Consider the following 20,896-nt stretch of genomic DNA (forward strand, 5'->3'; position numbering starts at 1 on the left):
CTTTCAAAGGCCCTGGTCTCCTCTCTGGTCTCCCAACGTAATGTGTGTTAAATGTAAGACAGCTGGCCAGCAGAGTAGGAACAGAACAGAGTTTATAGCTTGGTTATCATTGGTTGTGTTTGTCATCTCAGTATTTCAAAATTTCTCTTATAATATACAGTCGTATCCAGGGTTAACACCCCTACTCTTGCGATAAGTGCCATGGGATGTTTTGTGACCACAGAGAGTCAGGACAACCTTTTAACGTCCCAGCCGAAAGACGGCACACTGTGCAGGGCAGTGTCCCCACTGCCCTGGGGGATTAGGATTTTCTTAGACTGGAAGGAAGAGTGCCCCCTAGTGGCCCTCCAACAGCATCTGGTCTCCCATCAAGAGATCGACCAGGACCGTCCCTCCTTAGCTTCAGAGGCAAGCCAGCAGTGGGATGCAGGGTGGTATGCTGCTGGCAATGTCAGCAGGCGTTTCTTATAGAGTGGAGTCAGAATAAACACATCGAATCAAACTTTATTTAAAGCCCATTTCACACGTATCGCAATCAGCGATAGCAACACATTTTACACAACCCTAATGGAGTCATGTGTAAACATTCTTCACAGTGTATGTGTGTCTTCCTTGCAATGAATGTATATCCCATACTTGGAATAAACAGTCATTGAATTACCATGGATATTGCCCGTGTGTCCAAGACGTAAACATGGAAACATACTGTACATAAAGGGTGACTATTGGTCAAGACGACCAACTATGTGTTTGGTGTTGTGTAAATAGTCACGAGCAGCTATGAAAAACATTGGAGAACACAGTTTTTCCAGTTCAGTTTACTGTACGCGTTCATCTGATACACAAGAAAGCACTGAGAGTGAGCGGAGGAGTGCCAGTGTGTAACAGATGGAGAGATATGATACAGAAAGCGTCTTCCAAGGAAGCGTTCTGTTTCTGTGATATTTGTCTCCTCAACTCTCCGCCTTTTCTCTACATTTTGATCCCTACCGCCTCCTTTCACTTTCTCTCTCACCCCCTTGGTCTTTCAAACACACGTATAGCCAGGTGAGAGGTGTGTGTGCGTGCGTGCGTGTGCGTGCGTGCGTGTGCGTGCGTGCGTGTGTGTGTGAGAGCGAGAGAGAAAGAGAGTAAAGCAATACTGACCATCGCTTCTGTCGTTCGGCGATTCAATCACAGCTTGAGAAACGTTTAGGACCAGAGAGAGTCCCCCAGTAAGCCCCCTCCTTCCCCACTCCATCACTTCACTTCCCCAAACAACCCACCTCTTCCCCGAACTCCCTAACGGCTATAAGAGAGACCCCACTATGGTGGGGTTGGCCACAGTGGACATATTATATAGGAAATCTCAGAGGACATCTTATTCCCTATACTATGTTATGCAGCCACACACTTCTATGCTCCACTATCAGGAGAGAAACGGTGTACGATTTGACCGAGCTTGTCGTAACTGTGTGACTGTGTAACTGGGTTGTGATAGTGGAGGGAAAAGCCCCTTGGCCAGGGTCATTTACTGTGACCTGAGTCTTCAGCTCTGTTATTGGGAAATACTCTGCAAGAACCTCGAATCGACACTGTTCGGGTTCAGCTGAGTAACGACGTCAAATGGCACATGCACGCGCACGAACACGAACACACACTCGGACACATACACACAATGGAAACCTAGAAAGCCTTCAGAGGGGACGTGTGAAGTGTATGTGTGCATTAAACATTACGGTATGATGATAAGAACATGATATCTCACTCTACTTGGCATACCTCTGGGTGGAGGAGTAAGGACCGATGCCCTGGCTTTGCTTCAGTAAATCTGAGTTGAAGGGGTGAATTGCACTCTCCTTTCAAACTGACAATGGTAGTCTGTGTTCTAGTGGCCCAGGGCCAAGGCAGGTGTCAAGTGTTTGAAGAAGTCCTGAGTGCTCTCCGGGGGCAGTCTATTGATAACCATGATAGCCCAAAGGGGTGGGAGGTATCCCACTGATAAACCTATTAGGCTGTTCACTCACCTGATTGGCTGAGAGCTGTTGTTGGTCAGATGTTATCACAAGAGCAGCTGGATCCAGTAACGGATAATAAGGCTCTCAGACCCCCCAAACAAACACTCCCCGCATAGTGTCGGATGTCAGTCATCTTTCTGGGAATGTCTAGTTCTCCTCTGGCTCTTATCCTCCCAGAAAGCCCATAGATAACATTACTGCCTCACTATCACAATAGCAGACCTGCCACACAACAAACATGATCTCGTTGGGATCAGGAGCTGGACAAAAAAAAAGAAGTATGGGAAATGAACGGTTGTTTATGGATCGTTCCTTTTCCTCAGGAAGCTGAGATCATGATATACTGTAGCCGTTGAGACGTTTCTTGCAGGATATTGATTATTGAACTGGTGGACATTAAGTAGAGTGCTCCTACTTTACGTAGCTGATGCTTAAGGTGGTGTGTTCTGAAACATATGTCTTCATAGTAGGCTACTCACATTCAGAGTGGGGGAAGCTATTAACACAGCTCTTCATCCCCCTGTTTCATCACTAACCCCCCCAAAAAGCAAACAGAAGCATTGTCTGTTTGAAGATGGTTGTGGACAACACATTAAGAACACCTTCCTAATATTGAGTTGCACCCCCCCCCCCCCCCCCCCTTTTGCCCTCAGAACAGCCTCAATTCTTTGGGGTATGGACTCTAGGAGGTGTCGAAAGCGTTCCACATGGATGCTGGCCCATGTTGACTCCAATGCTTCCCACAGTTGTGTTAAGTTGGCAGTGTTGGAAAAAGTACCAACTTGTCATACTTGAACAAAAGTAAAGATACCTTAATAGAAAATTACTCAAGTAAAAGTGAAAGTCACCCAGTAAAATACTACTTGAGTAAAAGTCTAAAAGTATTTGGTTTTAAATATACTTAAGTATCAAAAGTAAATGTAAATGCTCAAATATACTTAAGTATCCAAAGTAAAAGGACAAGTATAAATCATTTAAAATTCCTTATATTAAGCAGAGCAGACGGCCACATTTTCTAGTTTAAAAAAAATGTACAGATAGCCAGTTGCACACTCCAACACTCAGACATCATTTACAAACAAAGCATGTGTTTAGTGAGTCCGCCAGATCAGAGGCAGTAGGGATGACCAGGGATGTTCTATTGATAAGTGCGTGAATTGGACCATTTTTCTGTCCTGCTAAGCTTTCAAAATGTATCGAGTACTTTTGGGTATCAGGGAAAATGTAAAAAGTAAAAAGTACATGATTTTCTTTAGGAATGTAGTGAAGTAAAAGTAAAAGTTGTCAAAAATATAAATAGTAAAGTAAAGTACAGATACCCCAAAAAAACTACTTAAGTAGTACTATAAAGTATTTTTACTTAAGTACTTTATACCACTGCAAGTTGGCTGGATGTCCTTTGGGTAGTGGAAAACTATTGATAGAGGAAACTGTTGAGCGTGAAAAACCCAGCAGCGTTGCAATTCTTTACACAAACCGGTGCGCCTGGCACCTACTACCATACCACGTTCAAAAGCACTTCATTATTTTGTCTTGCCCATTCACACTCTGAATGGCACACATACACAATCCATTTCTCAATTGCCTCAAGGCTAAAAGAGCCTTATTAACCTGTCTTCTCCCCTTCATCTACAGTGCTTGAAGTGGATTTAACAAGTGACATCAATAAGGGATCATAGCTTTCACCTGGATTCATCTGGTCAGTCTATGTCATGGAAAGAGCAAGTGTTCTTAATGTTTTGTACACTCAGTGTAAATCTCCCTGGAGTTTAAATCTGTATTGTTTTCCATATGCACCTGGAAATAAGGTGTGTGAACAACCTAAAACTGCAGAGCAACCCTTGAAACAACCCCAGTGATTCCTCCTTCTAATCTACTCCGTCTCTCTCCGACAGTAAAGCTGTGTTCTGTAAATCAGTTGGCTCTAGATGCCATGCCACAGTGTTCCTCTTGAGAACACACACAGTCATTCCACAAATGGAACATTATGACTATAACTACTGTTCCCTGAAGGAGGGAAACAAGGTATAATCCACTATGACGCCTGACAATGCCAATGAAAACTTATCCTCGCTGGAAGCCCTGCCTTAGGTCACGAGCGTGAGGCTCGGATTCATTCCTTCCCGTCACCGAGCCCCGTAACGAGCGGAGCGGGGCTAAACAGGTACCTTGTTTCCCTCCTTCAGGGAACAGTAATTATATTCATAACGTTACATTCCCTTTCAGTCAGTCAACTTCGGTACAACATACTATGGGGAAATAGGATCATGCCCAAAGCCTGGATCCCAACGGATCCTAAATGAAAACGGCCCATGGCAGACCACTCAGACCTGACCCCCCCCCCCCCCCCCCCCAGATGCGTCAGTCTGGGTATTGTGCACACGGCGTGTTGCCAAGTGTCCCTCTCCTGTCCCAGCTGTCTTTTATGATTATCACGTCACACTACGATGTCACCAAGGGTCAGTTCATAGTTTGAGCGAAGGGAGCAGGTCAGAGGATGGTAGATGATGTCTCTTCTTCCACTCTGAGTAGCACCCAGTTGGATGACGCCTCAGCAGCTCTGAGGGCCAGAAAGCTCATCACACACAGTTCAAAATAGTAGCCAGTCATCCTCACTATGAGCCCTCTGCCTCAGAACTGATGTATCTCCCATTCCTCTCACGCTTCAGGCGACCCTTCAAATAATGTTCTCAGAAGATCAGGAATTGGCAGCCAGTATGGCTTTTAAGCAGACATTGCGATTTCAGCCGTCTTATGGCACGATTTAGCCATCAGATTGGCCCTCCCTAGGGCCAGGCCTATAGGAACCAAATCTCCGGCCTCGCTTGCCAAACCTACGACAACAGGGGTGACTAATGTAAGACAGTCTCGTGTTCCAATTGTTTTGTTGTAGTGAATCCTTCCTGTTCACACCGAGGTGAAGAGAGAAATAATTGAATGAAAGAATCCGGGCCGCACGCTTATCACCTGTGGAAGGTGGGGCATCCAGCAAAGAGCGGTTTTCATTGGTCTTGTCAGGCGTGATTGTAGATCCTTCAACCAAAATGATATTTTTTTTTTGTCTAGGCAAGTCAGTTAAGAACAAACTCTTATTTCCAATGACTGCCTTGTTCAGGGGTAGAACGACAGATTTTTACCTTGTCAGCTCGGAGATTCGAGCTTGCAACCTTTCGGTTTCTAGTTTAACACTCTAAACACTAGGCTACTTGCCGCCCCAAGTATATGTTGAAATGGAACTTCCCTTGCTTAACAGTATGCTAATGTTTCTAGCATAACCTATATTATGCGTTCTTGCTGCAGCTTTGGGTAAATGAGGGATGCAGACCCTTTTATTAAAGGATACGCTCTGTTGAACAGTTTCCATATCTCTCCAGGTGTGATGGCTCTCTCTCTAAACCTCCTCCTCAGACTCCTCAGGTTGAGTGGAAAATAAAATAGCATCTCATTTTGTCAGGGAGCCAAAACTGACGGAGCTCCTGACTGGTCAACCTGTGGTCTCTCTAGAGATGCTGTGGTTTCATAATATAAGCAGTTGGCATGTGCACAAGCGCGAGAGTGTGTGTGTCACTCTGTAATGCATCATCTCTGCTGCCTCTACAGGTTCTGAAGAGAAGACTTGCATAATCAGGTCTGAAGTGAACCTGACTCTGGCTCGTTCTCAAGACTCCACACAAAAGGTTAGCACATTCGGTACACGGCATGGTCTGAACTATACGAAACAGTAGATCTGACATCATTCTGAGTCCGATTCTGATTCCAGGATAAATCTATTGACCTCATGGAGAACCGAATTCTGAAACGTAATGGGATAGTTTGTGATTTTGGCAATTAAGCCATTTATCTACTTCCCCAGAGTCAGATGAACTCATGGATACCATTTTTATGTATCTGTTCAGTTCGATGGAAGTTGCTAATGAGGCGTTAGCGCAGTGACTACCTCTAACTTCCTACATATTGGACGCAGAGACATAAAAATGGTATCCATGAGTTCATCTGACTCTGGGGAAGTAGATAAAGAGCTCGTTGCCAAAATCCCGAACTGCCCCTTTAACATGCATAACGTGCATAACCTGCCTTGTGCTGCTTTTCCCATTGTATTTTTAACAAATCAGATTAGGAGAACTAATAATACCTGTTGCATCATCATTATAATAATAATAATAATACCCAACTGCGTAGCTAACCTTGTCCACTCAAACAAACAGAGCCATGGTTTCCTGTCTTTGTTGCTATTGTATTGGGTTCCTGGCACCTGTCCTAACCTGATGGAACGACAGCCTTGTCCCCAAGGTCCCATTGTTCAACTGTAAGCATGTGTCAGCTGATTTGAACCTAGGTTGTCTGAGTGCTATAGGCATTAACTTGAGGTCTTCAGGTCTCAGACAAGAATCATCTTTATGTGAATGTTACATATGCTAGGGGATCATAACCCCGGTTCTCAAGCCAAGACATACTGTAGCCTAGCAGTATTTTTACAGTACTAATAATTTAGTTCTCTGTGCTTTAGTGAATTACAGTATACTGTAGTGTTAGCTGGTTGAACCACCATAACCCCCATAAACCCAAAGACAATGACACCTTAAAACCCCAGCAACAACCCATATTTCCCTTAGGATTTGTTTTAGCAGCGGTGGCATAGTTAGTGGGCATGGCCAATGCGGGGTTTTACCGCTGAGACAAAATGTTGCTGTTTGAAAGCAACTTTCCTGCAATTCTACACATTTTACTATGGGGCAAAGCAAACATTTGACCCTTTTAAAGCTAGTTTACTGCAATTCTACACATTTTACTATGGGGCAAAGCAAACATTTGAACCTTTTAAAGCTAGTTTACTGCAATTCTACACATTTGCTATGGGGCTGAGAGAAAATGTTTAGTTTCGAAACACATTTCCTGCAATTCGAAACATTTCTCCATGGGGTTGAGATCATTTTCAGGTTTAAAGCGAATTTCTTGCAATTATACACATTTTGCCATGGCTTTTGCATTTTTCTTATGTTATCTGAGTGATTCAAACATAATAAGATCAGTGGGGACCCCCATGCCATTTTTTGAATTTCAGATTCTCCCTGATTGTCTAGTTTTTATTTTGGTGATTGTAAGTTCTCATAGATGAGCTTATGAAATATATTGCTACATTATCTTTTCTACATACACAAAGTATGTGGACACCCCTTGAAATTAGTGGATTCGGCTATTTCAGCCACACCAGTTGCTGACAGGTGTATAACATCGAACACACAGCCATGCAATCTCCATAGGAAAACATTGGCAGTAGAATGGCCTTACTGCAGAGCTCAGTGACATTTAATGTGGTACCGTAGGATGCCACTGGCGCCGACAGAGATGGTCGCCTCGCTTCGCGTTCTTAGGAAACTATGCAGTATTATGTTTTTTTTAAATGTATTATTTCTTACATTGTTACCCCAGGAAATCTTAAGTCTCATTACATACAGCTGGGAAGAACTATTGGATATGAGAGCAACGTCAACTTAACAACATTACGACCGGGAATACGACTTTCCCGAAGCGGATCCTCTGTTTGGAACACCACCCAGGACAATGGATCGGATCCCAGTAGGCGACCCAAAACAATGGCGGGGCAGACGCAGCGGTCTTCTGGTCAGGCTCCGTAGACGGGCACATTGCTCACCGCTCCCAAGTATACTACTCGTCAATGCCCAGTCTCTTGACAACAAGGTAGACGAAATTCGAGCTACGGTTGCCTTCCAGAGAGACATCAGAGATTGTAACATTCTCTGTTTCACGGAAACATGGCTCACTTGGGATACGTTATCAGAGTCGGTACAGACACCTGGTTTCTTCACGCATCACGCCGACAGAAACAAACATCTCTCTGATAAGAAGAAGGGCGGTGGTGTATGCGTTATGATTAACGAGTCGTGATATGATCATAACAACATACAGGAACTCAAGTCCTTTTGTTCACCTGACCTAGAATTCCTTACAATCAAATGCAGACCGCATCATCTACCAAGAGAATTCTCTTCGATTATAATCACAGTCCTGTATATCCCCCCAAGCAGACACCTCGAATGCCCTGAAAGAACTTAATTGGACTCTATGTAAACTGGAAACCATATATCCAAAGGATGCATTTATTGTAGCTGGGGGTTTTAACAAAGCTAATCTGAAAACATGGCTCCATAAACTTTATCAGCATTTCGAATGCGCGACCCGGGCTGACAGCATTCTGGATCATTGTTACTCTAACTTCCACGACGCATACAAAGCCCTCCCTCGCTCATCCATATATGTATGTGTACATATTCTTATTCATTCCTTTACACTTGTCTGTATTAGGTAGTTGTTGTGAAATTGTTAGATTACTTGTTAGATATTACTGCATGGTTGGAACTAGAAGCACAAGCATTTTGCTAGACTCGCATTAACATCTGCTAACCATGTGTATGTGACCAATAAAATGTACTTTGATTTGATTTCCAACAAGTCAGTTCACCAAATTTCTGCCCCGGTCAACTGTACTGTAAGTGCTGTTATTGTAAAGTGGAAACGTCTAGGAGCAACAACGGCTCAGCTGCAAAGTAGTTGGCCACACAAGCTCAAAGAATGGAACCACTGAGTGATGACACTCGTAAAAATCATCTGTCCTCGGTTGCAACACTCACTACCGAGTTCCAAACTGCCTCTGGAAGCAACGTCAGCACAAGAACTCTTGGTCGGGAGCTTTCCAAAATGGGTTTCTATGGCCGAGCAGCCGCACACAAGTCTAAGATTACCATGCACAATGCCAAGCTTCGCCTGGAGTGGTGAAGTGTAAAAGCGTTCTCTGGAGTGATGAATCACGCTTCACCATCTGTCAGTCCAATGGATGAATCTGGGTTTGGCGGATGCCAGGAGAACACTACCTGCCCGAATGCATAGTGCCAAATGTAAAGTTTGGTGGTGGAGGAAAAATGGTCTGGGGCTGTTTTTCATAGTTTGTGCCAGGCCCCTTGGTTCCAGTGAAGGGAAATCTTAACACTACAGCATACAATGACATTCTAGACAATTCCAACTTTGTGGCAGCAGTTTGGGGAAGGCCCTTTCCTGTTTCAGCATAACAATTGCCCCTATGCACAAAGCGACGTCCATACAGAAATGGTTCGTCGAAGACCTCCTGATTGGGGCAGCGGTCTAAGGCACTGCATCTCAGTGCTTGAGGCATCACTACAGACCCGGGTTCGATCACAGGCTGTGACCGGGAGACCCATGAGGCGGCGCACAATTGGCCCAGCGTCGTCCGGGTTAGGGGAGGGTTTGGCCGACCGGGATGTCCTTGTCCCATCGCTCTCTAGTCGCCAGTTGTACGGTGTTTGCTCCGACACATTGGTGCGGCTGGCTTCCGGGTTAAGCAAGCAGTGCATCAAGAAGCAGTGCGGCTTGGCAGGGTCATGGTTTTGGAGGACACATGGCTCTTGACATTCGCCTCTCCCGAGTCAGTACTGGAGTTGCAGCGATGGGACAAGACTGTAACTACCAATTGGATATCACGAAATTGGGGAGATCGGTGTGGAAGAACTTGACTGGCCTGCATAGAGCCCTGACCTTAACCCAATCGAACACCTTTGGGATGAATTGGAATGCCAACTGCGAGCAAGGCCTAATCGCCCAACATCAGTGCCCGACCTCACTCATGCTCTTGTGGCTGAATGGAAGCAAGTCCCCACAGCAATGTTCCAACATCTAGTGAAAAGTCTTCCCAGAGAGTGGAGGCTGTTATAGCAGCAAAGGGGGGGACCAGCTCCATATTAATGCCCATGATTTTGGAATGAGATGTTTGACGAGCAGGTGTCCACAGTTTTGCAGTGCGCCTCTGCTAAATGTATATAGGGGAAACTGACTTCCTCCTACCCCCCCCCCCCCCCCCCCCCCCATCCTCTCACCAAGTTCACGGGCTGTATTATTCCTCCCCCCCCCCCCCCCCCCCCACCCCCGACACAGAAGATCAGTCCAGTCTGTTTATTATGTGGAACCGGCAGGAATGAGGAAGACAACGTTTTTCCAACATGGTGGGAAAACAATGGTGTGAGTGATACTGCTCTGCTCTGGCCTGCCTGGCTAGCTGAGACCATCTGGGAAGGTCATCTCAACGAGGAAAGCCCCTGAAACAATAAACACAATCATCACTGCTGATTGTCACTGGCCTGGGCAGAGAGAATAGAGAGGATAGGATAAGGGGGTTTCTGAGAGTGTCATGGGATCAGTTCCTGTTATCTGGTACCTGTTTTGGTGCTCTTCCTGTCTCTCTGTGTACCGGATTAAGCACACAGCCTGTAGATCTGAGGAATGTTATCGCTCAGGTTCAAAAGGTTGTTATCTTTTTAGTTTTTGTTGTTATCTGTGAGATTTTTAGCGATGACTTCAAATTGCTTGTGTGTGTGTGTGTGTGTGTGTGTGTGTGTGTGTGTGTGTGTGTGTGTGTGTGTGTGTGTGTGCGTGTGTGCGTGCGTGCGTGCGTGCGTGTGTATCAGACAGTAGAGTGAGAGCGGTAGAGTTATTCTCCCTGGAGCGTGACTGTCTGTAACACCGTTCTCTTTGTCTCCAGTTGAAAGCCATGTCACATCCAACTTACCCCCGAAACCAGCCAGACAATACCTACACACGTCCACATCTCTCACTTTCTCACCTTGTCTTTCTCTCCTCAGTTTCCTATTTCCTTTCTACCTCTCTCCTCATCTTTCACCATCTCCACCCCCACACACTCTCGTAAAGGCCCAGTGCAGTCAAAAACGTGTTTCTTCTGTGTTTTATATTTCCACACTATGAATAATACTGTGAAATTGTGATGATAATGATGATAATGCCCTTTTAGTGTAAGAGCTGCCTGAAACGTCAGCCTGTTTCGGTGGAATGGAATTTTGGCCTCCCTGCTGAAGGTAAATTAGTTAACAGACCAATAAGAAAGGGAGTTCCTAACCTCTCTGCCGACAACAGCTAGTTTTCAGTTTCCCCCTCCCCTACTCAAACCACTCACAGACAGTCCTAGCAAAATTCTTGCTTGAGAAATTGCTCTGTTGAACCATTTTAATTGAAAACAATCTCAGTAAGGTACTTAATTATTACCCAGAAATTATATTTTTTCAGAAGAAAGAAAAACCATCTGCATTGGACCTTTATTTAGTTTAGCTGCGAGCGGGCACCAGACGCAATATCACCTGATGCTCTTATTATTATAGGAAGGCTGAGATTCTGAGCCAGTGTACAACTCCCCCACACCTCTGTGGACCAGTGAGTGCTTACTGTTGTTGATTGGAACATAGTATCAGGTTTTCCTGAGAGCGCCTATATAACACACACACGCACGCACACGCACGCACGCGCACACATACACACACACACACAGTCCCTGGTCTGCCCTGAGGGTCGTTGGTCTAAAGCATTAAGACATTAGATTTCCATCTAGCAGCAGGTCTATAGTGTTCTGTGCTGGGGAGCACAGTGGGAGGTTCTGCAGTTACCCTCAGGTCAGTTAGTTTGAAATCAAACTGCTGTCATCCCCTGGGCAGGACACAACCCCTCCGGAACATTACTGACTCCCTGTTAGGAAAACAGAAGCATTCACAAAGGGTTTGGCTGAGGATTGGGAGTGTAAGGACTTTCCTCTCCCCCTTTTCATTCTGGGGTCATGTGAAGGGTTAAGGAGGGCTGGAAATGGTTAAGTATAATGGGACCAGTGTTAAGGCCTAGAGAGCCTGTTGGTCAGTGGGAAGTGGGGTTTTAAGACCTTACTGAAAAAGCAGTCTTTTTCTTGTCAGTCTGTTATGTTGTTGAATAGTTTTCTGATTTCTCCTGGTCTTTGTGAGAGCTGTTGTATACTGTTGAGCATATTATCTGGGTTTGTTTGGTTGCTTTTCTTCTTTTTGTGTGTGTGTGTGTGTGTGTGTGTGTGTGTGTGTGTGTGTGTGTGTGTGTGTGTGTGTGTGTGTGTGTGTGTGTGTGTGTGTGTGTGTGTGTGTGTGTGTGTGTGTGCGTGTGTGTGTGTGTGTGTGTGTGTGTGTGTGTGTGTCTTTCAAACATCTCCAAGGAGGCATGACATCACAGCAGTGTAGTCTAACTGCTCAGAGATCACAAACAGAGGAACTGGGAAAAAACGTCCTGTTGCGGTGCCACTGAAACAGCAAACAGAGATCTTTCCACAAGATGACTGTCCAAAACAACCCTACTCCACTCCCCCTGGTGTGGCCTGGCGGTCTGTCTCTCTCTGGGGGCGTTGCTGGTTGGCCACCCACTAAGACAACGGCAGACTCTGATATGTCAGATGGTCATTTTTTTTCCAACATCCTCTTAACCTCAGAGACCTCAGAGACACTGGGCTCCACAGAGGCCAGTCAATTTAGGGCGGTATAAAATCTGTTTTATTTTTTTGCCTGATTCCATTTAGTTTTTTTTCTCCAAGTTTCCGTTTCCCCCTCTTTCTTCAGGTTTTCACTCTCAAAAGAACACTTTTTAAAATAAAAAAACAGCTAAATTAGATGTTGTAAGTCCACAACAATGCTTAAACCACATTAGGAGACCACTTTTGAGGTCTGGGAAAAAATGTAAATTGACATTTTTTGGTGTAGTTACCCTTTAATACCAGTGCCCACCTAGCAGAGGCTGTTTAGCAGTGTCCATGTGATGGTAGAGTTTGCAAAACAAGTACCGTACATTTTTGAATAAGACTGTAATGTAACAAAATGTGGAAAAAGTCAAGGGGAATGAATACTTTCCGAATGCACGGCTTTGTAGTTAACATTTAATTAAGGCTTTTGGGAAAGCCTTTCTTTCCATCTACCAGAAGACTTTTAATTAGCATCATGCTAACGGTTACACAAATTGGTCGATGTGCGCACTGCACATACACAGACGGGGAATTCTCATTGCTCTTCAGAAAGTTGCAGGAAATACGAATCACTCTAGCATTCTGTTCATATATTATGATTAACTTAGGAAAATTTATTTGTTTTTTTGTGTTTTTTTTCTTCTTTTGAATTTTTTTTTAGCCCCTTTTCGTAGTATCCAATTATTAGTAGTTACTATCTTGTCTCATTGCTACAACTCTCGTACGGGCTCGGAAGAGACGAAGGTCGAAAGTCATACGTCCTCCGAAACGAGTCGCTGGTGCGCGATGAGACAAGGATATCCCTACCGGCCAAACCCTCCCTAACCCGGACGACACTAGGCCAATTGTGCGTCGCCCCACGGACCTCTCTCTGGGTGCGAACCCAGAGTCTCTGGTGGCACAGCTGCCCTAGACCACTGCGCCACCTGGGAGGCCCCAAATTAATTCATTTTCAATACATTTACTAAGTTCAATACATTTCTGAATATTGTTCCAAATATGAATGTCTGGATTCTGTGATTGTGTCCGTGTTATAGGGCCATATCAATGTGAGAAGAAGAAGACGAAGAAGACGCACACACTCAAACAAACACACACACCCGGACCCCCCTCCAAGTCTCTTCCTGTAATATGCCCAATACTCCCACCCTCACAAAATTCAAACACATATACAAACATACACATGAGGAAGGAAAGAGATTGGAGGAAGAGAAGAGAAAAGGAAAGGCATTGAGACTTCTGTGACGGGTGGATCCAACCACTGCCCCTCAGCTGAGAAAACACCCTCTTATGTCCTTCTCTTTCCTCCTTCTCTTTTGTCTTTTTTCCACACTCCGAAATAGCTGAGACTCCCTCACCTTCAACACAGCCCTGTGTTTACACCTCCTCAGTCCCTATGCACATGGAAAGATACAATATACAACCACAATATCTGCTACTAGACATTCACTACAGGGTCATTCCATGTAATTTCAGCAAGCCATGACCCACAATCTCAGATAGTCCTGTAATCGTTTCTATAGTTAGAAACAGATAAAATTATATTCCAAGAAAGAATGCTAATCCTATCATTCATATTGGGCATTTTAATTTATAGGATTCATATAATATTCAGTAAATATAGTACCTAACATCTGATTTGGACAAAACTTTTTTCCAACAATGAGTAAGGCATAAGAAATCCAAATAAATTGTCAATAAAACACCATAAACAGCACCATCTAGTGGTCAGAACCTGGTAGTATCAGGATGTAGGATGAGATTAACTTCAATTTCTCGGAATTTCTCTAATTTCTCTGAACAGGAGGAAAAACGTCACCAAATTGGAAATACTTTACAGAGAAACAATACTCAAAGCCGCAGTTGTATGGAGTGTCGGTGGCTTCTGACCATTCCTTTGACCATTCCTTTGGTGTCACGTTCTGACCTTTATTTCCTTCGTTTTGTCTTTATTTAGTATGGTCAGGGCGTGAGTTTTGGTGGGCATTCTATGTTTGTTTTTCCATGTTTGGTTTCTGTTTCGGCCTAGTATGGTTCTCAATCAGAGGCAGGTGTCGTTAGTTGTCTCTGATTGAGAATCATACTTAGGTAGTCTGGGTTTCACTGTTGGTTTGTGGGTGTTTGTTTCCGTGTGTGTGTTTGTCGCCACACGGTACTGTTTTGGTTTTTGTAGATTTCAAGTTATCGTTTATTGTTTTTGTTCGAGTGTTCATTTGTCTTTATTAAAAACATTATGGACACTTACCACGCTGCATCTTGGTCCTATCCTTACTCTTCTTCAGACGAAGAGGAGATGTGCCGTTACATTTGGATTCTTCATGTCTAACTCATTGTTAGAAAAAAGTTTGGTCAAAATCCGATGTTAGGTACTATATATTGAATATTATATGAATTCAAATTGACAATTTGGATGCAATCAATTAGCTTAATTTATCAGAGATCTAATTATATTTCAACAAATAATGTTGGAAAAATAATAATCTCATCTGTTGCTAACTACAGAAACAATTTCAGAACAATCTGAGGTGGTGGATCTCGAAGTCCTCTTTCTGGTGCTTTTTGAGGTGGAACGACCCTTCACTCAGCCTAGAGGTTAGCTGACCTAGGTGCTAATGGAGTTGCTGACTGCTGAAGTTGATAGGGCTTCAGCTTGTCTTGTCAGTCCAATAGCATTTCATTACACGCAGGAATGAAGACAAGAGCACCTAAGAGGTGCCAAATGGATGGACAGATGGATGGTTTATTTTTCAGGGAAGTTTTGACAATCCAGTGGCCTTTCAACGCTGTCGTTATGTAAAGCAGGAATGTCTAGTAGTAAGGTGGTCAGTCAGGCAAGCTTTATGACTGTGTGTGTGTGTGTGTGTGTGTGTGTGTCTGTGTGTGTCTGTGTGTGTCTGTGTGTGTCTGTGTGTGTGTGTGTGTCTTTACCATATTACATATCTTTACCATCGGTATGTAGACTCAGATATGCAGGCGTGGAATGACCTGCTGTATACTGTACTGGAGTGTTTCCCAAACCTTGGGGACCACAAGATGTTTCACAGTTTAGTCTTAGCCCTGAACTAGGAGCAAACGTGGAAATGGTGGAAATGACCAGTTGTGATGTCATAAATAACGGCCAACATGCTGCGTCAACCATAAACAAAATCATGCTTGTAAACAAATTATAATATTCAAAAACCATATTGATAGATTGCTTTTTATAAATAATGTTTTGTTGGTACATTTAACCGCTAAAAATAAGGCAATTTCCTTAGTAGATGACGTCAGAGCTCAGGGATGATAGACAAGTTTCCCACTAGTAATTGCCAGTTGGAGGGGCCATTCAACTGGATTTTTCTTACCGCCTTGCCACTTGGTTATGAATGCGACAAAAGGCTTGATGATTAGGTCAATCAGGTGCTAGCTCTGGAATAGATCAAAAACATGGAAGGGCAGGAGGTCCCAGGGGAGAGGTTTGAGAACCACTGCTGTACTGTACTGTATAGGCTGCCTCTGTAAGTGTTGGAGATCCGGACCACAGTGTTGTGACAGTGTAACAGGAATAGTCTCAGAGCAGAGTGGCCTGTCGTTGGTAGGATTTCTCCCTGACTGGAAACTCCACAGACTCATCGGGAATCTCAGTGAGCTGTCTTTCCATCTTCTTTCCATTTGTCCGTCCATCAGTTTCCACTGGGATTTTATGAGGGGGCTCTGGATAACCTCTTCGACGCTGACTGGAGACTGGGGTGATTTAGAACGCGTATACACACACACACACACACACACACACACACACAGGCACAGGCACGGCACTGATCTAAAACACACATGGATGTGTATTAACTGCTTGGAGTCATATTATGTGAAGCACGTCCGGAGATCTGGCTCCGAAGTCAAGACAAAATGGACTCAAGTGCATTCCATCTCAATAGTATATGGGGTCTCTCCTCACCTCCTCCTTCACCCCAATAGTCTGAAATGGCTGCTTTCTTTGTTTGTTTGTACGGTATATGTAGGCATTCACTATATTGCTGTCACAATAGCTTAAAAAAAAAAATCTGCACCTTGATTCCAGGGAGCAAAGTCAGCAAACTAAATAGATCTGGTCAGCCTGTTTTCTCTTTTGTACTTTCTCTTCTTTAAGAGCTCGTCCCTCTCTCATACTCTGTTTAGCTCTATGGTATGCTGTTGATTGATCTGTGTCAAGGAAGACAAACGACCCACCGTCTGTGTGTGTGTGTGTGTGTGTGTGTGTGTGCGTGTGCATGTGTGTGTGTGTGTGTGTGTGGGTGTGTGGGTGTGTGGGTGGGTGCGCGTGTACAGTGAGTCTGTGCTCTGAGCTCTATGCTAGCGCAGAGGGGATGCAGTGTGTGTGTGTGTGTGTGTGTGTGCTGCTATATTCAGAGCTGAGGGTATTTCTGTCTGTGCTGTCTCCTCTGATCCTTCCAGTCTTTGATGTGAAGGCCTGCTTTGTGTCGGAGACCCACAATCTGCCAAGAGGAATCACCCTTAGAGCACCGAGTAGCCCTGCCATACACACTCCATCGGTAAAATGATACACCGTGTCAGACGTGTGTGTGTGTGTGTCTGGCTGTCTGTCAGTGTCAGGCTCCGCTCACCCCAACCGAATTACACAAGTGGCAGCAACACAAAGCTATAAAGGTCGGTACTGCAACATTTGATGGGCATTTTAATGGCAGCAAGCTTTAAAAAAAAATCAACAAGTAATGTTGGAGAAATAATAATCTCATCTGTTGCTAACTACAGAAACAATTTCAGAACAATCTGAGGTGGTGGATCTCGAAGTCCTCTTTCTGGTGCTTTTTGAGGTGGAACGACCCTTCACTCAGCCTAGAGGTTAGCTGACCTAGGTGCTAATGGAGTTGCTGACTGCTGAAGTTGATAGTGCTTCAGCTTGTCTTGTCAGTCCAATAGCATTTCATTACACACAGGAATGAAGACAAGAGCACCTAAGAGGTGCCAAATGGATGGACAGCTGGACAGATGGATGGTTTATTTTTCAGGGGAAGTTTTGACATTCCAAAAAAAGAAAAAAAAAGCAGAGGAGGGATTTGAAGAGGCTTTTAGAATTATCTATTTTCTGCTGAGGACAGCATTAAAACCAGATCAGCACTGGTGTGGTACTATAGACTAAGACCACACTGTATGGCCTTAAACAGACCATTAACCTCTCTCTAACACACACACACACACACACACACACACACACACAAGCAGTAGACAGATAGAGTTCTGTTTGTAGCGTTTATAGACCCAGGGTCACAGAGGAGTCTTTATATTGGGCTGAAGGTGAACGCAGATGGATTATAGTAGCAGACATTGTTGAAGTGTTCTGCAGCTCTGCTACCTCAAGTGGATCGATGCATGGTTTCTCTAACCCTTCTCCACTCCTTTCACAAAGAACCGCTTATGCATCTGTTTCTTCATGTGATGGGTTTAAATATTCTAGGTGGATTTGAAGAACCACTGGCCACACGACCCGCAATATGCATAAATTATTTATTTATAAATAGAGACCCGTTCTGAATGTACCCGAGGACAGTCAGACCCGTTCCGAAAAGGACGGTTGGAAAACAGACTGCGGGGACTTGCATCCATTCAGCCACAAGAGCATTAGTGAGTTCGGGCACTGATGTTGGTGAAGCGTGATTCATCACTCCAGAGAACGTGTTTCCATTGCTCCAGAGTCTAATGGCGGCGAGCTTTACACCACTCCAGCCGATGCGTGGCATTGCGCAATGTGATGTTAGGCTTGTGTGCGGCTGCTCGGCCATGGAAACCCTTTTCAGGAAGCTCCCGACGAACAGTTATTGTGCTGACGTTGCTTCCAGAGGCATATTGGAACTGGCTAGTGAGTGTTGCAACCGAGGACCGACCATTTTTACGCGCTTCAGCACCCGGCAGTTCCGTTCTGTGAGCTTGTGTGCACTACCACTTCGCAGCTGAGCCGTTGTTGCTCCTAGACGTTTCCACTTCAAAATAACAGCACTTACAGTTGACCGGGGCAGCTCTAGCAGGGATTTGATGAACTGACTTGTTGCGAAGGTGGCATCTGATGACAGTGGCATGTTGAAAGTCACTGAGCTCGTCAGTATGGGCCATTCTACTTCCGATGTTTGTCTATGGAGATCGCATAGCTGTGTGCTCAATTTTACGCACCTGTCAGCGCCGGGTGTGGCTGAAATAAATGAATCCACTAATTTGAAGGGATGTCCAGATACCTTTGGCCATATATCTGGATATATTGTTCGATTAAAGGAGTAACTCTGGTCGGCGTAAAAACATTCTTCCTCACCTCGATTGTCGGAGTCAGTTGGAGCGCCCCGGGGCGCTCAGCCTTCATAGGCCTGCTGTATCGAAGCCTAATAATAACCATACCACACCAAACCTTCACAACAGTTGTTTAACTTTATTTAGGGTAATATCAAAAGTAAGTCAAGTCATTGTTTAAAGGGCGGCGTTAAAAGTCATGGTTTGAGTGAAAGTAGCATAGTAGGCCACATTACATTATATATCGGCAAACACAGCATTACAGCTGGAACTTCTTTTGGCCAACGAAAATAGCTTAACAGAATGAAAAGTGTTTGCCTACCATAGGGCTGCCCAACAGATCACAGCAATAGGATTATGCTATTTATTTTACAGCAGGCCCATAATAATAGTTATTATTATAAATGGCGAAACAATTGAAAGTAAATACGAAAATAAATAAATGAAAGGTAGAAAATTGCATCAAACCTGAATAGCGAGTTGCACCACAGTCCATTTGGCCTAGGCAACATTCTTCTCATCTTTGTCCGCTACAATATTAAAACTTATTCCCGAGGACATTCCCCTTGTCGGCTACTTTTCACTGTACACTTTCTCCTTTAACTTTTCTCTCTCTCTCTCCTTCTCTCTCTCTCTCTCTCTCTCTCTCTCTCCTCTCTCTATCTCCTCTCTCTCCTCTCTCTCTCTCTCCTTCTCTCTCTCTCTCCTTCTCTCTCTCTCCTTCTCTCCTTCTCTCTCTCTCCTTCTCTCCTTCTCTCTCTCTCTCTCTCTCTCTCTCTCTCTCTCTCTCTCTCTCTCTCCTTCTCTCTCTCTCTCTCTCCTTCTCTCTCTCTCTGACCACAGCAGCAGTCGGTAAACACATTTTAATTGCACATAACCAAGTCCCTCCCAGATCCGAGACAAAAGTCCGAATTTAGGACCCGGTTGGATCTTGGGAATTTAGGTCCTATTGGACCTGTGACGACCTTTAATGTGGACCCTCTCAGGGCTGTGGCTCCGGTGTCTGACCAATCAGTGCTGGCTGTGAGTCCAGGGGGGAGGAGTTACGGGAGGAGTTACTGACTGGGGTCTCAAGTGCTCGTGAGCGGTTAGTTGTGTGTGGGGACCAGAACCACCAGTAGTACACAGCTACAGCAGAGCTGCACTGAAGGAGGAGAATATGTTTTTTTTCTTTTTTTTCTAATCTTCTGTTTGGTGTTGTGTCAGCTGTTCTCTCATCAGAGTATATACACGAACATTACTTGTTGTCATGTTTAGCTCAGCTTAGCCAATGAGAGCGCTCCACACTCACCTCTACCTCATAGTGTTTAGAAGACAGTTTCAAGTGTTATTTTTCCTGATTGGCAGTGCTTCCCAAGTCTAACAAAGGGCTATGAATATTATGTTCCATCTTCTGAATCATAATGTAACTGTAGTGTTGAACAGGTTACACAGTAGCCCTGGCAAAGGTTGGCATTCTCACAATGGAAATGTTGAGCACTACATGACATTCGTCACCAAACACTGGCACTACTACCATTGTTAAGTCATATACTTATTTACTTATTACCAGAGGACTAGGTGGTGTGTGTGTGTGTGTGTGTTTGTGGTGTGTGGGGGGGGGGGGTATCTGCTTGCAAGTGTGTATGTGCAAAAATCTGTGTGTCCTCTGATCTTGTGTTTACGCCAGAGGTGAAGAGGGTCTCTTCCTCATCCTGACTCACACTGATGACTCCCAAGTTGTTTTTCAGTAGGTCTATAGTAGGCCATGGGAATGTTCCACTATTGTAATGGTTTATGTTTTTGAAGAGTCCGCGCGTGTTTCAGAAGTTGCTTTGCGGTACAGTAGCAGCTGAAAGTGGTTTTCAGGACAGGAGTGGAGAGTGAAGACCATGTCGTTTTGCAAAAAGCATAAACTGCTGTGGTCCGAGAGAACGGATAGTTACAAGCCTAACCCCAAATCATAACCTTAACCATTAGGTGGATCTGAAGAAATCTGACCCTGGGCCAGCATTTAGGGGATGTCTAGAAACACACATATTGTTGTTCCCCTGCCTGCCCTGAGTTGATGGACGGATTACGTTATTTGGGTCTTCCTAATGAAAACCTGATGTGTGGATCTAATTGTATAGTCATTCCATCCATAGCATCAGTATGTGTATGTATGAGTGTTTGACCTACAGTTATCCCCAGGGAGTGGGAGAGAGAATAGGAAGAGAGAGATGCGATTGAGAGACCACCATGCACCATCCACCACCCAGAATGAACCACTTCGTCGTCCGGGAGACGCTTACCGTAGCTG

The 20,896-nt window shown here is 44.5% G+C and overlaps 1 protein-coding gene across 2 annotated transcripts in view; it reads left to right on the top strand.

The window, feature by feature from the left end:
• LOC110509667 (LHFPL tetraspan subfamily member 2a protein) overlaps positions 1–20,896 on the top strand; it is a 73,917-nt gene that overhangs the window by 22,474 nt on the left and 30,547 nt on the right. The window contains exon 2 of one of the 2 annotated variants that reach the window (XM_021590682.2): positions 5,598–5,674. The exons of the other annotated variant lie outside the window; for it this stretch is intronic. The gene's annotated coding sequence lies outside the window, so the exon portion shown is untranslated. The remainder of the gene's footprint in view (positions 1–5,597; positions 5,675–20,896) is intronic. 2 annotated transcript variants of the gene reach the window in all.

The sequence above is a fragment of the Oncorhynchus mykiss genome, chromosome Y (genome assembly GCF_013265735.2).
Source record: "Oncorhynchus mykiss isolate Arlee chromosome Y, USDA_OmykA_1.1, whole genome shotgun sequence".
NCBI classification, from domain to species: Eukaryota; Metazoa; Chordata; class Actinopteri; order Salmoniformes; family Salmonidae; genus Oncorhynchus; species Oncorhynchus mykiss.